Source organism: Aethalodelphis obliquidens, unplaced genomic scaffold (genome assembly GCF_003676395.1).
Source record: "Aethalodelphis obliquidens isolate GAN/ISIS:26980383/991018 unplaced genomic scaffold, ASM367639v1 scaffold29, whole genome shotgun sequence".
NCBI lineage: Eukaryota > Metazoa > Chordata > Mammalia > Artiodactyla > Delphinidae > Aethalodelphis > Aethalodelphis obliquidens.
The window spans coordinates 15,817,869-15,832,393 of record NW_020837973.1 but is presented as its reverse complement, the minus strand read 5'-3'; positions in this window follow the sequence as shown (position 1 = coordinate 15,832,393).

Here is a 14,525-nt window from a genome sequence, read left to right as displayed (position 1 = left end):
GAAGACTATGGTAAACCATTTTAAGAAAAATCATCAAAGAATAATAGATTTCATTGTATATGAAACATAAGCTTTTCATTCCCACATGTATGTGAAAGAAAACTGAGTGAGATTTTAATACTTTTTAAGTACATATAGTAAAGGGAGTGCTTTTGAATTTATTTCCTGCACATTATCCACTGTCCACGCATGTACACCTGTGTGCTCTCAAATTGAATACAGACTCAATTCAATATCATTAATATATTAGATGTGATAAGTCAATGGCAGGGTTAGTGTTTTCAAGAGCTGATGAATAATATACTGCTGTGAAATAGACAGGAGCTCAGCACTGAATCTGTCTCAGGAACATATGCCCACTTTTAAAAATTAATGTTATGTTCATTCCCTATTTTTATTTTTTTCTTAAGTTTTAAATATTAAACCTACTTTATCATCTTAATTTGGCAACGTTTCAAAAATTCTGAAAATTATTTTAATGAGTTTTAAGATAGCTTGTCCTTATTATTTTTAATATTATTAAAAATGTTTCTATATAATGGACATTTTATAATTTATGCATAATTATAAAGAAAAATAAATCACAACCAGTCTTTTCAGATTCCTATTCTAAAAAGACTCTCAGAGTTATGGTTATGGCCTCTACATTGTGCTTTCCTTGATAGTGTAATTTCTCTTATATCATGAGTAATTTATTTTTAGGCCACAGATCTGCTTGGGTATGATAGATAGAACTCAAATTTCCTTCAAACTTGGGTGAGAAAAATGCTTTTCCTTGGTTTTACTGACCTCTAACTAAGAAGTAGCATTTTCTTTTAAGTAAGAACATAGGTAAAATCCTTAGTGGTAATCTGTATGGAATAATAAAATTTGATTGCAGGTCTAATAACTACTATAATTTTCATGTAATGATATCTGCAAGTAATATAAGAGAAACATTTATCATTCTTGTTGGTGACAATGGCACATCAAATAATTACATGTATGGATTATGTATATGTATGTATATATATATATATGTATGTGTATATATATGTATGTATGTGTAATGTACAAATATATAAAATAACTGTTTCTTATATTTTAATAATTGTACATCAATATCATTAGTTACATTTTATCCTATATATTTTATTTTATAAATATATAGGATAAAACACTATTCTGATACGGAGTGTATAGACTATAACAGAAGGCATTAAACTTTGTGTGTGTGTATATATGTATGTTTAGAGAGAGAAAGACAGAGAGAGATTAAACTAGAATGGGAATAAAATAAGAACAAAGTGAGAAGAAATAGTTAACAGATTAGCCAGTGTCTGTCAGCTTAGACTAGCCATGGCAAGGCTACAAAGGATTCCCTAAATTACAATGGTTTATGACAACTTATTTCTCCCATGCTCCATTTTCATCATGGATCTGCCCCGTATTTTTTTTTTTCCACTTTCAAGCTGACGAAGCAGCTTCTACCTGGAACATGGCTAATATGGAGACAGAGAGAAAACTCTGTCACACACTCCTCTTACAGACTCTGTTAGAGTGTGACAGTGGCACTCATGTTCAATTTCACTGATAAATTACATGGTCAATATGGCTTTCCTAGGATGTGTTAATGGCTATCTGTAGACCCTTGTATCTCCTAGAACACTCCTCCAAAACAGAGGTAGCCCTTTAAAAGGATAGCACTGGTGAATAGCATTAATTTAAGAAACAGTTACTGATCTATTGTATTTGAGACAATGTGATAAGTTCCGGTGATAGAATTTTTTTGATAGTAGTCGTGGCCTTTACCCTGAAAAAACTTACACAGTCACAAAGAATACACCCATTAAATGAACATTACAATACTGCATGATGAATATAGTGATAAAGTACATTGCACAGATGGGGATGGAGTCAAGAGGATAGATTCAAAAGACACTCAAAAATAGAATGTAGAGTTCCAATGATTGGTTGGATTTTCCATATTAATGAGAAAAAAAGTTCATAGTGACTCCTTGGCTTCCAACTTGGAAACTGCTCATACCATGGCTCTATTCATATTAATAGAAGACAGAGGGGAGGAATAATGATTCAAAGGGTGAATTCACTTTGTATGTATTGAATTTGGAATTTATTTGAACCACTAAAGTGATAATGGAGATTGAATCTCAGATTGAAACCATAGTATTATTATGGAATTAATATTTTTTTATATTCTAATTGAATATTTTTAAATGCTAAATTTGAGATTGCTAGCCTGAGTTATTATAATAGTTATGGTATTCCTGAGAGAATTGGGGATTTCTAAGACAAAGTGATTTGGTGAGTAAATACTAAATGTTGATTTTAAGAAAGTTTTCTAACTGTGCAAATTTGCAGCATTCAAATTGAATTATTTAGTTGAAAATATTACATAGTTGAAAATAAAGATTTAAATTTTGAAACAATCAGTTTAGAAGCAACATTTCTAATGGTAATTACTATCATGAAAAAAGAACAGAATGATCTAAGAGACAAGGCCCTGAGTCTTGAGTCACACTTTATCTAGGAAGTAGATAAGTCAGTGGTAGGCAACAGTCAACATTAACAAAAATACAGGAAAAGAAGAATCAGGATAATAGAACTAGAGAATTAATACAGATAATCAGTGACATGAAATATGAAAATTCCTGTTTATTCTCCAGAATCCCATGAGAACTAAAAATTTGAAACTGTCATCACAGGGTCAAATAATTTAAAATATTTAAAGTTGTATAAAAATCTGCAATATAAGCCTTGGATTCTTAATATTTTAATATAAAAATATGTTTCTCTCACAAAGCTTCATGGAGAAGTTTCTAACCCAAAGTATTCCATGTGGGTATTCAGGAGCCCAGGTTCTTCTGTGTTATGAATCTACTTTTATCTGAATCATAACAAATCTCTACATCCAGTGAGTAGATAAGGGAAGAGATAAATGGAATATTACAAATAATATTTTATATAGCCAATCAAGAAAAAACTGCATAATTTCTGTCACATTATATTGTCCCATATTCTATCCCTTGGCCTCACTTAGATGTCATGATGTTTTGGAAATGTAGTCATTGCCTACACAGCCAATTCCCAGCAGAAACTTACAGTATGGAAAGAAGGCCTAAATACTTGATGAGAATTAAACACAAAGTCAGTGCAGAAAGGGATCTGGGATTTAGGTAAAGTATTTAAGTGAAATTAATCACAGACTGATGTGGACATATCTGTAGTGGTAACTGAGTGAATCACACATACATGTGCACACACATAATTATAAATAAACTAAACATAAGGAAAACAACCAACAGCTAATAAAAATGGAGAAAAATATATACAGGCAGAACAATAAATCCACCTAACACATATTCAGTTGTTAAGATAGCCAGGAAGATATCATAGCCAAATATAGTCTCTGAAGGTTGCAGAACTGGATTTCATGGCTGCACAGGAAAGGAGATATGGTCTTCTACCAACAACAAGGAGGGGGTTGGAATTGAGAGCCTAGCCTAAGTTGAATTGCCAGAAGGGCTTGGTATTCCTAATAAGGGCTAATTGTGAAACTTCACAAACCAGCCTGTGCCATTAAAAATAAAGTTGATTTATAGGAAATATTTTCTTATCACTGTGTATAAGATGAAATTAAACTAACAACAACAGAAATGAACATACAACTAGTCACCATTCAGTGAAGCATTTGGAACCAAAGTAAATGCCAAAATTGATCTTCAGGAATATATCCATATTTCAAACAGCAAGAGAATGCCACCAGGAACCAAATATAATCCATTTACCCAATGAGGAGATTACAATAAAAGTTATGAAATCTTAAAAGAAATAATCTACCAGAAAAAGATAATAAAGTTCAAAAGAAGAGACTCACTAACCTAGGAATTTGGATATTAGAACAGGTTGATATAAACTATAAGTTGGTTTGTTATAATGTGTGAAATGACAAAAGAAAGATTAAGAGGAAAGAAAATAACACCATGAAAAGTGAAAAATAAAACAAAACTTGCCAAATAGCAATTTTACCAATACAAAAATATAATGATTGACATGAAAACTCAATGGGCAGATTAAGCAGCAAGTCTGATAGAGCTGGAGAAGGAATTAGTGAACCAGAAAAAGGAACTTAGAAATACTTACAAAGAATGAGGTTAACAAAAAGGAGAAAATGATGACCAGATACAAAAGAGAGCTGAAGGGACATGGAGGGATGAATTTGAATTTACAAAATAAATCTAGTGAGCATCAATCAGCCCCAAATGCTCAAGACTTGGTCAATAACTGTCAGCTTCCCTAATCTACTCCCTACCCCCACTTGCAATTTAGGACCAACCAGAGAAAGCCAGATGTGTTCCCCCAACACATCCCATAAGCTTCCCCACTTCTAGTTAACAAGCCTCCCCTTTCCCCATACTAACAGCCTCCAATCAGGGCACACCTGAAGCCTTCCCTTTTTTTCCACAATAAAATTCTCCAATTCCTCTTCCCGCTTTGTGTCTCTGACAAATGCAAATAGTGGTGGCCAACTCCCTTGCTATAGCAAACTCTGAACAAATAGCCTTTGCTTGTTCTCACTAGGGTCGTCTCCATTTATTTCCATCATACACTGCCCAGATATACTGTAGTGATTCTTAATATTAAAGACAAAGAGACATCAAGCCTGCCATTCAAAAGAGGCATTGCTACCAATGTACTATAATGAATTTAGATTTATACACTAGGTTACATGAAGAATATTTGAACTTCTAGAAAAAACACATAATGTACAAAAATGATTTTTGACATGAATTTGCTTTTCAAATATTAAACATGTCTAGGTGGATTGTGTCTTGAAATCCACCTGCCAACGCAGGGCACATGGGTTCTACCCCTGGCCCGGGAAGATCCCACATGCCACGGAGCTACTAAGCCCATGTGCCACACCTACTGACACCACATGCTGCAACTACTGAAGCCTGCATGCCTAGAGCCTGTGTTCTGCAACAAGAGAAACCACCACAATGAGAAGCATGTGCATTGCAAGAAGGAATAGTCTCCACTCGCCGCAAATAAAGAAAACCCACAGGCAGCAACGAAGACCCAACACAGCCAAAAAATAAATGAAATTAAAAAAAAAAAAAGATTGTGTCTTGATAGGATAGAAGAGGTTGTTAAATGTACTCTGAATTCTGAAATTTAATTCCTCTAATCACTTCTACAAATTCAGAAGCCCATTCTGGAAACACTTGCATGAAATAATAGTAATAATAACAATAATAGCAACAACAATAATTAAATGTGGCTCTGAGGCAGGCACACCTAGGTACCAATTTTACCTTCAGACTTTACTACCTATGGGGTATAGAGAAAATTACATTTAATTTATTCTTATATGAAAAAGTATTAATAGTAAATACTGTGTAGGACAGATGTAAGAATTAATTAAGAGACAAGGATCTTCATCTTTGCTTAATAAATAATAGATCACATGACAAAAAGACTGTTGAATCTGATTTATACAATGTCCTCATTGGATATACTCATAAAATAATGACACAATTTCTTTTAAATATATTTGTAATATAGAACAATGATTGTTCTCTTTGGAGTTTAAACTGTACTGTGCTTGGTCTATTCAAACTTTCATGTATTTACAACTTCTCTTAGTGATAATTTGTGTGATGACAATTTGTACATCATTAACATCATCACACGTATTAGTACATTCTACAGGATAGAGTGGCAAATAATGTTAAAGCTTTTTTGTTTGTTTATGTGTTGCCAACTAACAGAACTACTACATGTATTTTTTTTAGGTAAAAAAATAATTAGTTCCATTGTAGACTGTGGAGTGAAGTGGGAAAAAGCCTGAGGCAGGAGCATTAGGGTCTGGTATAACTATTACCATGCTGTGTGCTTGAGTAAATCCTTAACTTAAACTCTCTGCAGCTTGTGTGTGTGTGTGTGTGTGTGTGTGTGTGTGTGTGTGTGTGTGTGTCTGTGTTTTTCTTTTAATTTGTAAAATAAGAAGGCCTTGGAGAGCAGTCCATTTATAATATTTTGAGAAAAAAAGTATTGTGTTAATTTTCACTGTTGAATAGTTTGAGAACTTCCATGCATACCCTGACAGAAAGGTTGACATGAAATCCATTAGGAGATAGAATATTCATATTGTGTATAACAGGGCAAGATAACTTAAATAAATGATGTACTTGTAGATGCTTGTCTTATAAAATGTTCATGAGAATAAAGGCTATTTATTCATCCTTAAGAATAAAGCAGGGTGTGTAAGGAATGGGCAACAGTTCCTCAAGTTCATGCAAAATACATGACTAAATTTTCACTAAGAATATGTAGCTACATACTCACAAGGTGAGAGAAACTTAGCCTCAATTAGCTAATGATAGTTATGTCTGCATATTTCATATAAAATAAAATAAATTCATTTTCAAAGAGGTTATTTAAAAGAACTGATACACAAAAATGTATTCTAACACAAATTATCTTAAGGGACCCAGAAATGATTTAAATATCAAGAAAATGACTCCACATCTGATATACTACTTACTTATTTTAGGGTTTGATTATATTTAAAAAGCTAATTTATTCAACATGCTTTACTTTTACATGAAAAAATCAACATTAGTTTGCTCTCTGAAAATAACATAATTTATTTTGAAAACTGCCAGCATTTACCTGATTTTGATTTTGAAAAATGTAGTGGGCTTTCCAGCTAAAAAATGAGTTTATACATAAAATTAAGATACTTTTATGTAAAACCACATCACAAAAACAATTATTATCAAATAATTTAAAAACTGTCTTCACGATTTTATAGTAAGGTAGGTAATTAAGTAATTAAGTGAAAATATTTGTGTTTCATCCTTTGGATGCACAGATAACATGTATAAGTATTGTTCTTTTAACTATTGCCTCAATGTAGAATGGGAGCATAATGCAAACTTTTCATTGAACTAAGCTTCCTGAAAAAGAGCAAAAATGGTACAAAGTTTCAGTTATGCAGAAAGAATAAGTCCTAGAGATCTACTGTGAAGCATAATGCCTATAGTTTAAATTTTATTATATTGTATACTTAAAAATTTACTATGAGGGTAGATCTTTTATTAAGTGGAAGAAGAAGAAGAAGAAGAGGAAAGAGAGGAGCTTCAAGATGGCAGAAGAGTAAGATGCGGAGATCACCTTCCTCTCCACAAATACATCAGAAATACATCTACACGTGGAACAACTACTACAGAACACTGACTGAACGCTGTCAGAAGACCTCAGACTCCCAAAAGGCAAGAAACTCCCCACGTACCTGGGTAGGGCAAAAGAAAAAAAGAATAAACAGAGACAAAAGGATAGGGATGGGACCTGTACCAGTGGGAGGGAGCTGTGAAGGAGGAAAGGTTTCCACACACTAGGAAGCCCCTTCTGGGGCGGAGACTGCGGGTGCTGGAGGGGGAAGGCTTCGGAGCCACGGAGGAGAGCACAGCAACAGGGGAGGGGAGGACAAAGCTGAGAGATTCCCGCACAGAGGATCGGTGCTGACCATCACTCACCAGCCCGAGAGGCTTGTCTGCTCACCCGCCGGGGCGGGCGGGGCTGGGAGCTGAGCCTCGGGCTTTGGTCAGAGCGCAGGGAGAGGACTGGGGTTGGCGGCGTGAACACAGCCTGAAGGAGTGAGTTCACCACGGCTAGCAAGGAAGGAGTCCGGGGAAAAGTCTGGACCTACGGAAGAGACAAGAGACTTTCTTCCCTCTTTCTTTCCTGGTGCGCGAGGAGAGGGGATTAAGAGCGCTGCTTAAAGGAGCTCCAGAGACGAGCAAAAGCCACGGCCAACAGCGCGGACCCCAGAAACGGGCATGAGATGCTAAGGCTGCTGCTGCCGCCACCAAGAAACTTGTGTGCGAGCACAGGTCACTCTCCACACCTCCCCTCCCGGGAGACTGTGCAGCCCGCCACTGCCAGGGTCCCGGGACCCAGGAACAACTTCCCCAGGAGAACACACGGCGCCTCAGGCTCCTGCAACGTCACGCCGGCCTCTGCTGCTGCAGGCTCGCCCCTCATCCATACCCCTCCCTTCCCCCGGCCTGAGTGAGCCAGAGTCCCCGAATCAGTGGCTTCTTTAACCCCGTCCTGTCTGAGCGAAGAACAGACGCCCTCCGGGAACCTACACGCACAGGCGGGGCCAAATCCAAAGCTGAGCCCTGGGAGCTGTGTGAACAAAGAAGAGAAAGGGAAATCTCTCGCAGCAGCCTCAGAAGCAGTGGATTAAAGTTCCACAATCAACTTGATGTACGCTGCATCTGTGGAACACCTGAATACACAACGAATCATCCCAAATTGAGGAGGTGGACTTTGGGAGCAACGATATATATATATATTTTTCTTTTTTTGTGAGCCTGTGTATGCTTCTGTGTGTGATTTTGACTGTATAGCTTTGCTTTTACCATTTGTCCTATGGTTCTGTCCATCACTTTTTTTTACTCTTTAAAATTTTAATCAATATTTTTTTTATTTTAATAACTATTTTATTTTATTTATTTATTTATTTAATCTTCTTTCTTTCTAATTTTTCTCCCTTTTATTCTGAGCCATGTGTATGAAAGGCTCTTGGCACTCCAGCCAGACATCAGGGCTGTGCCTCTGAGGTGGGAGAGCCAAATTCAGGACACTGGTCCACAAGAGACCTCCCAGCTCCACGTAATATCATGTGGCAAAAATCTCCCAGAGATTTCCATCTCAACACCAGCTTCACTCAATGAAGAGCAAGCTACAGTGCTGGACACCCTATATCAGACAACTAGCAAGACAGGAACACAACCCCACCCGTTAGCAGAGAGGCTGCCTAAAATCATAATAAGGCCACAGACACCCCAAAACACACCACCAGACGCGGTCCTGCCCACCAGAAAGACAAGACCCAACCTCATCCACCAGAACACAGGCACTATTCCCTTCCACCAGGAAGCCTACAAAATCCACTGAACCAACCTTGGCCACTGCGGACAGACACCAAAAACAATGGGAACTATGAACCTGCAGCCTGTGCAAAGGAGAACACAAACACAGTAAGTTAAGCAAAATGACAAGACAGAAAAACACACAGCAGATGAAGGAGCAAGGTAAAAAATCCACCAGGCCAAACAAATGAAGAGGAAATAGGCAGTCTACCTGAAAAAGAATTCAGAGTAATGATAGTAAAGATGATCCAAAATCTTGGAAATACAATAGAGAAAATAAAAGAAATGTTTAACAAGGACCTAGAAGAACTAAAGAGCAAACAAACAGTGATGAACAACACAATAAATGACATTAAAAATTCTCTAGAAGGGATCAAGAGCAGAATAGCTAGATAGAATAACGGATAAGTGACCTGGAAGATAAAATAGTGGAAATAACTACTGCAGAGCAGAATAAAGAAAAAGGAATGAAAAGAACTGAGGACAGTCTCAGAGACCTCTGGGACAACATTAAATGCACCAACATTCGATTGTAGGGGTCCCAGAAGAAGAAGAGGAAAAGAAAGGGATTAAGAAAATATTGGAGGAGATTATAGGTGAAAACGTCCCTAATATGTGAAAGGAAATAGTTAATCAAGTCCAGGAAGCACAGAAAGTCCCATACAGGATAAATCCAAGGAGAACCATGCCAAGACACATATCAATCAAACTGTCAAAAATTAAATACAATGAAAACATATTAAAAGCTGCAAGGGAAAAACAACAAATAACACACAAGGGAAATCTCATAAGGTTAACAGCTGATCATTCAGCAGAAACTCTGCAGGCCAAAAGGGAGTGGCAGGACATATTTAAAGTGATGAAGGAGAAAACCTACAAGCAAGATTACTCTACCCAGTAAGGATCTCATTCAGATTTGATGGAGAAATTAAAACCTTTGCAGACAAGCAAAAGCTGAGAGAATTCAGCACCACAAGATCAGCTTTACAACAAATGCTAAAGGAACTTCTCTAGGCAGGAAACACAAGAGAAGGAAAAGACCTACAACAACAAACCCAAAACAATTAAGAAAATGGAATAGGAACATATATATTGATAATTACCTTGAATGTAAATGCATTAAATGTTCCAACAAAAAGACATAGATTGGCTGAATGGATACAAAAACAAAATGCTGTCTAAAAGAGACCCACTTCAGACCTAGGGACACATACAGACTGAAAGTGAGGGGACGGAAAAAGATATTGCATATAAATGGAAATTAAAAGAAAGCTTGAGTAGCAATTTTCATATCAGACAAAATAGACTTTAAAATAAAGACTATTACAAGAGACGAAGAAGGACACTACATAATGATCAAGGGATAAATCCAAGAAGAATATATAACAATTGTAAATATTTATGCACCCAACATAGGAGCACCTCAATACATAAGGCAAATACTAACAGCCATAAAAGGGGAAATCAACAGTAACACATTCATAGTAGGGGACTTTAACACCCCACTTTCACCAATGGACAGATCATCCAAAATGAAAATAAATAAGGAAGCCAAGCTTTAAATGATACATTAAACAAGATGGACTTAATTTATATTTATAGGACATTCCATCCGAAAACAACAAAATACACATTTTTCTTATGTGCTCATTGAATGTTCTCCAGGATAGATCATATCTTGGGTCACAAGTCAAGCCTTGGTAAATTTAAGAAAACTGAAATCATATCAAGCACCTTTTCTGACCATAACGCTATGAAACTAGATATCAATTACAGGAAAAAATATGTAAAAAATACAAGCACATGGAGGCTAAACAATACACTACTTAATAACCAAGAGATCACTGAAGAAATCAAAGAGGAAAACAAAAAATACCTACAAACAAATGGCAATGAAAACATGATGACCCAAAACCTATGGGATGTAGCAAAAGCACTTCTAAGAGGGAAGTTTATAGCAATACAATACTACCTTAAGAAACAAGAAACATCTCAAATAAACACCCTAACCTTACACCTAAAGCAATTAGAGAAAGAAGAACCAAAAAAAAAAAAAAATCCAAAGTTAGCAGAAGGAAAGAAATCATAAAGATCAGATCAGAAATAAATGAAAAAGAAATGAAGGAAATGATAGCAAAGATCAATAAAACTAAAAGCTGGTTCTTTGAGAAGATAAACAGAATTGATAAACATTAGCCAGACTCATCAAGAAAAAAAGGGGGAAGATTCAAATTAATAGAATTAGAAATAAAGGAGAAGTAACAACTGACACTGCAGAAATACAAAGGATCATGAGAGATTACTACAAGAAACTCTATGCCAATAAAATGGACAACCTGGAAGAAATGGAAAAATTCTTCCAAATGCACAACCTTCTGAGACTGAATCAGGAAGAAATAGAAAATATGAACGGACCAATCACAAGCACTGAAATTGAAACTGTGATTAAAAATCTTCCAACAAAGAAAAGCCCAGGACCAAATGGATTCACAGGCGAATTCTATCAAACATTTAGAGAAGAGCTAACACGTATCCTTCTCAAACTCTTCCAAAATATAGCAGAGTGAGGAACACTCCCAAACTCATTCTACAAGGCCACCATCACCCTGAAACCAAAACAAGACAAAGATGTAACAAAGAAAGAAAACTACAGACCAATATCACTGATGAACATAGATGCAAAAATCGTCAACAAAATACTAACAAACAGAATCCAACAGCACATTAAAAGGATCATACACTATATCAAGTGGGGTTTATCTCAGGAATGCAAGGATTCTTCAATATACACAAATCAATCAATGCGATACACCATATCAACAAATTGAAAGACAAAAACCATATGATTGTCTCAATCGACACAGAGAAAGCATTCGACAATATTCAACACCCATTTATGATAAAAACCCTGCAGAAAGTAGGCATAGAGGGAACTTTCCTCAACATAATAAAGGCCATATATGACAAACCCACAGCCAACATCGTCCTCAATGGTGTAAAACTGAAACCATTTCCACTAAGATCAGGAACAAGACAAGGTTGCCCACACTCATCACTATTATTCAAAATAGTTTGGGAAGTTTTAGCCACAGCAATCAGAGAAGAAACAGAAATAAACGGAATCCAAATCGGAAAAGAAGAAGTAAAGTTGTCACTGTTTGCAGATGACATGATACTATACACAGAGAATCCTAAAGACGCTACCAGAAAACTACTAGAGCTAATCAATGAATTTGATAAAGTAGCAGGATACAAAATTAATGCACAAAAATCTCTAGTATTCATATACACTAATGATGAAAAATCTGAAAGTGAAATTAAGAAAACTCTCCCATTTACCATTGCAACAAAAAGAATAAAATATCTAGGAATAAACCTATCTAAGGAGACAAAAGACCTGTATGCAGAAAATTATAAGACACTGATGAAAGAAATTAAAGATGATACAAATAGATAGAGAGATATACCATGTTCTTGGATTGGAAGAATCAACATTGTGAAAATGACTCTACTACCCAAAGCAATCTACTGTGCAATCCCTATCAAACTACCACTGGCATTTTTCACAGAACTAGAACAAAAAATTTCACAATTTGTATGGAAACGCATAAGACCCCGAATAGCCAAAGCAATCTTGAGAAAGAAAAATGGAGCTGGAGGAAGCAGGCTCCCTGACTTCAGACTATACTACAAAGCTACAATAATCAAGACAGTATGGTACTGGTTCAAAAACAGATTGATCAATGGAACAGGATAGAAAGCCCAGAGATAAACCCATGCACACATGGTCACCTTATCTTTGATAAAGGAGGCAAGAATATACAGTGGAGATCAGACAGCCTCTTCAGTAAATGGTGCTGGGAAAACTGGACAGCTACATGTAAAAGAATGAAATTAGAACATACCCTAACACCATACACAAAAACAGACTCAAAATGGATTAAGACCTACATGTAAGGCCAGACACTGTGAAACTCTTAGAGGAAAACATAGGCAGAACACTCTATGACATAAATCACAGCAAGATCCTTTTTGACTAACTTCCTAGAGAAATGGAAATAAAAACAAAAATAAACAAATGGGATCTAATGAAACTTCAAAGCTTTTGCACAGCAAAGGAAACCATAAACAATACCAAAAGCCAACATTCAGAATTGGAGAAAATATTTGCAAATGAAGCAACTGACAAAGGATTAATCTCCAAAATTTACAAGCAGATCATGCAGCTCAATATCAGGAAAACAAAAAACCCAATCCAAAAATGGGCAGAAGACATAAATAGACATTTCTCCAAAGAAGATATACAGATTGCCAACAAGCACATGAAAGAATGCTCAGCATCATTAATCATTAGAGAAATGCAAATCAAAACTACAGTGAGATATCATCTCACACTGGTTAGAATGGCCATCTTCAAAAAATCTACAAAGAATAAATGCTGGAGAAAGTGTGGAGAAAAGTGAACCCTCTTGCACTGTTGGTGGGAATGTAAATTGATACAGTGACTATGGAGAACAGAATGGAGGTTCCTTAAAAAACTAAAAATAGAACTGCCATATGACCCAGCAATACCACTACTGGGCATATACCCTGAGAAAACCATAATTCAAAAAGAGTCATATACCACAATGTTCATTTCAGCTCTATTTACAATAGCCAGGACATGGAAGCAACCTAATTGTCTATCGCCAGATGAATGGATAAAGAAGATGTGGCATATATATACAATGGAATATTACTCAGACATGAAAAGAAACGAAATTGAGTTATTTGTAGTGAGGTGGGGGGAAGGGTAAGCTGTGACTAAGTGAGAGTGGCATGGACATATATACACTACCAGATGTAAAATAGATAGCTAGTGTGAAGCAGTCACATAGCACAGGTAGATCAGCTCGGTGCTTTGTGACCACCTAGAGAGGGGGGATAGGGAGGGGGGGAGGGAGGGAGACAAAGAGGGAAGAGATATGGGAACATATGTGTAACTGATTCACTTTGTTATAAAGCAGAAACTAACACAGCACTGTAAAGCAATTATACTCTAATAAAGATGTGTATATATATATATATATATATATATATATATATATATATATCTTAAAGGTTTCTTTGAATAAACTCCTTTTTAACTTTTCTAAAAAAATTGAAGTACAGTTGACTTATAATGTTGTGTTAGTCTCTGCTGTACAGCAAAATAAGTTATACACATGTATAAGTTCTTTTTTATATTCTTTTCCATTATGATTTAGCACAGGATATTGAATATGTTTTTCTGTGCTCTACAGTAAAAAAGAAAAAAAGAAGGGGAAGGAGGATGGAGAGAAGAAGAAGAAGAAGAAGAAGAAGAAGAAGAAGAAGAAGAAGAAGAAGAAGAAGAAGAAGAAGAAGAAGAAGAAGAAGAAGAAGAAGAAGAAGAAGAAGAAGAAGAAGAAGAAGAAGGAGAAGGAGGAGAAGGAGAAGGAGAAGGAGAAGGAGAAGGAGAAGAAGAAAGGAGAAGGAGAAGGAGAAGGAGAAGGAGAAGAGAAGGAGAAGGAGAAGGAGAAGGAGAAGAAAGAAGAAGAAGAAGAAGAAGAAGAAGAA